Raw genomic sequence first — 4388 nt, forward strand, 5'->3', positions numbered from 1 at the left:
TTCTATAGGGAAGTTCTGAAAAGTAAGGGGAGGGAAGGTTTCCGCCTTTCTTTTCCCAAATGCAAGATTCATTTCTTAGCACTTTTTCCTAATTAAAACACATGAAATAAAATAGATTTTAAAAGCCTGGCAAAACAAAATACTACAAACACGGGGGTGGAAAATGGAAAAGAATGAACCGCAGATAAACAACGTTAATCACAGCTCTTAACTGTATACTGGAAAGTGCTCAGTGTTACAAGGTTAGTTTGTAAATTTGAATGGAATGAAATCATATATTAAATAATAAATGAGTAACTGGAAAATAATAAATTCTCAAGACTCTGGAAACACAAATTTTTAATACTTTAAATAATGAAAGGTCAATAAGTTTTACTAGATAGAGTAAAATCACTTTATGTCCTGTATTAATATGTCTTGTAATTCCAATGATTAATATGCTAGAGAAGGAACATCTTTGTTAAAGTTTCATTATGCTGCAGTATGAAAACTACCCCCATACATCCTATTATTATCCTTCCAGTACACCCTCAGCCAAACCAGAGATCTGAATTATGTTCCTAATATTTACAAGATTAAAAATAAAACACACTTTAAATTTATATCTGCTGACAAATGAAAAGAGATGGCCAATTTTAAAATGCTACCTTCTAGAAAATCCCCAAAAGGCAGGCACATTTCTGCAGAAATTAAACAGAATTATTTTGTATAGAATTAAAACTCTGAAACCGTTGCTGACTTGCCGAATTTGACCTTGGTGCTTAGTGGTAACAAAAGATGTAATATCTCCTTTGTCCATCCATTATAAACACACATCAAATATTGCAGAGGGAGCATCTGGTTTTAAGAGGCACTTACTTTGGAATGATAGACTCAGACATGTAATGTACTGAAGTGATACATTTTTATTTCTATTACTGGCCTTCACAATTATCATCAGTATCTCTATAGTGTGTTTTTCCTATTCTGCCAAATAAACCATACTTCTGTTAATTATATGACTAAATTAGTCATTCCAAACTTAATACCTCCTAAAACCATCAGCAGATGTTCCCTTTATAATCATTGATGTCATTCTATAAATGATTGAAAAGGAGATGTTAAATGGAGTGCTATGAGTAAATGCTAACTTTGGCGTTCTTCTTGTCTAACTTTAGCTGTCTTAACAGCGTAGCATCTGGCCTGCCTCAGTCAAACAGGCTTTCTCCATAGAGAGTGACACTTCCAAAAGGAAATTCATCCTCTTTCAAAACACACAGAAGAAACAACACTGTCACACTCTTCACTGTCTCTAGAGGCAGCCTGGTTATTCAGCCCAGGTGAAATTGCTACCTTTTAAACTGCAAACTGGTGAGACTGATGCCATCTTTTAGCTAAATATGGTGACAAACTGTAGGTCAAATTCAGTTATTAGTTTCAGCTGATCTTGTTTTAGGTTTCAGTAAGATCAGAACCTTGCTCCATCTTGCAGGAGAAGTGGTGTCTCTGCACAGTAAGTAATACTTGTCTCAGCCACTTCCACAAGTGGCCTCCCAATCAAATGCAACAGTCACATGAAGTCAGAGATAAATATTCTTAGACTGCTGATGCTTATTTTGAAGTCAAAATCAACAGTAACAAGGTTATCTCTCTTATGAGATCAATATAATTATTTAATGTAATATTTTTAAATCGGAGAGGACACAGACAGAGCAGAGAAGCAATGGGAGGAAAAGAGATTTGCTTGGACTTTCAGTTGCATCCTTTAAGAATACCATGTCTTTTCTATTCTCTTCCTTGCTGCTCTATCAATCTGTAGCACAATTTACTGCTGAATGAGTCTGCAGGAGAAAAAAAAAAAAAATTACTGTTTTCTGTCTAAATAGCTATCAGCATGTTCTTTCTCTATAAATCCTAGTGAGATCCCTGGTGGTGGCATAACTGTTAACAAATACAGAAAGTGATATGGAATAGCTCCATTTCCCCAGCATATTAGAACTACAGTTGTCAGCATTTAATGTCTCCGATATCCTTAACCCCCTACAAGTTGTAGAATTAGCTAAAGCTTTGCCTCCAGGTATCCCATCAGGATGCTCCAAAACAGAGATTTACATTCAGTGTAACTCTCTAGGAGTAAAATATCTTTTTTGACATACTTAATGCGTCATAATAACTGCAAATTTATTGTATCAAGCTTTAACCACTTTCTCCTTCATACATGCCTGGAGCAAGGAAGAAACATCACTATTACCATAAGTATGCTACATTGAATGAACAAATATGCAGAAGCCTTACTGCAGACTTCAATCATTTACATTATTTTTAAATGATATAATTTTAAAATATGTTCTTTTTAGAGTCATAAATGAGAATGGAACAGATGGTTAGAGCTTAATTTAGAGTAATTTGTCTATTAAAATACACTGCATTGCCAGTGAGTCTTCATTATAATACTAACTCATTAAAAGGGAGTTGTAATTTATGGGGTAGATAGAAAGGTATTGGACCTTTAGGAAAAGTTTACAATCTTAAAGGATTCATTAGGAGAAGTGAACACAGATGAGCATTTCAATATAAGATTTTTGAGGAAATAATGGGAAAAGCAAGAAAGACTTGAATAAAGATTTATGGTCCTTTCAGACTTCCCAGTGTTCCTAGACATAAAGGATATTCACATGCACAAACAAAAGGACATTCTTTATATAATTTTATCCACGGATTTATTAGTGTGCACTGACTTTTAACTGTTTATCAACATAGAAAATTACTGTTTCACATTACAACAATGAAGACATTTTTATAAGTAATGTCTTGGAAGTATTTTGAATAAGCAAATGATGCATATTGGAATCCATCATTGTATTGTTCTCTGTGTTAAAAAATTATTTTAAAGTTTTTTCTTTTTAATGCAAAAGCCCAATAAGACTGTTAATATTTTCAGTCTGTATTAGAATTAATTTTATGTTAATTATCTGTCTTTAGGGAAAAGGAATGAGCGACAGGGAGGCAAAAAGCACACATGGGATATAAAAATTTGGGTTAATCAAAGCTAAAGGTAATGTAAGAGACTTAAAAGGGACATAGAATATAGAAAGTGTAAGTTTCTTTAAGAGAAAATTAACTGCTGATATAGTCAAACTGACATCAAGTGAAATAAATCTTTTGGGTTTTCATATACCTTTCCCATGACTAAGCTATTTTTTATTCCAGGAAGAAGATTCTTGTGTTATAGTGATCAGAGTAGAAAAATTTTTGTTTAATACTTAGCCGTTGTTCAAAAAATGGTGAGTAAACACAAAGTTATAAACACATTTATATAGAAAATAATGTGAAATCTATTATGACGTTCGTATTGTGTAACTCCACACATATACACATATTCATATACATATATATGTGTATGTATGTATATAACTTCTTATACGGAAATGCAGTGTTCATGTCTGGTTGTGGACTAGCAGCAGTAAGACAACATTGACAATGATTAAATATATTGAAAACTGCAATATCGTGTAAATCCTGTAAATATGTAATTGTGATAAAATGTTACAATAATTGATTAGGGATGGCACTGGGGCCACAAGTTCACATCCCCCTGCAAGCCTGAGGAAAAGCAAAACCATAACTCCCATATCCTAAATGCAGACTATAATCACAAACTGCTGGGTAGTTTAGTATTCTCCATCTTTCTTGTTGAAAGATAATCAAACAATGCAAGATTCACTGGGACTAAGACAAGTATCGTTCTCTATCTAGTAGTTAGAGAATTATTTTAATGTGTCATTAAATTTAATGTGTCGTGCAAATTTATTGTATCAAGCATTAACCATTTTTTCTGTCGTACATACCTGGAGCAAGGAGGAAAGAGAAGTGTAGGACAGAAGAGTCTAACTCTAACTCTGGTCTGCTCCCAACACCAGTAAAGTATTTTTTCCATGACTGTATAATGCCAGAGAAATATCCACATATCCAAAGGCAATTTCTGATTGAGATATTTTAGAACTAGGTTACTCATGAAAACCTGCTGTGCAATGTCGATTTTCTAGTCGTACATGAACGTGTGTTATTTGATGTAAACAAATTCTGCTTTTCTGTATTCTGCTTTCCAAAATGACTGTATAAATTAAAGCTATGCTCGGTTTAGAAGATCACACACAAATATTTGCAGCATGAAATGGAAAAAAATTATATTAAAATCCATCCTACAGGGCTACAAGTTTCTTTTAAAACAAAACACTAACTAAATTTCAAATAATGGTGGTTTCAATTGGTAAAAAGAGCCTCATCTCCTGGATTGTATAAAATTAGAAAAGGGAAGGAACAAGGTAACATTGTATGATTTCCTCTTCTCAAAATTACTCTGAAGCTTACCAAATATGTATCTTCCCAAGCCTGCTCCAAAAACATGA

The sequence above is a fragment of the Nipponia nippon genome, unplaced genomic scaffold, assembly GCF_047370975.1.
Source record: "Nipponia nippon isolate SJK-2023a ecotype South Korea unplaced genomic scaffold, ASM4737097v1 scaffold_6, whole genome shotgun sequence".
NCBI lineage: Eukaryota > Metazoa > Chordata > Aves > Pelecaniformes > Threskiornithidae > Nipponia > Nipponia nippon.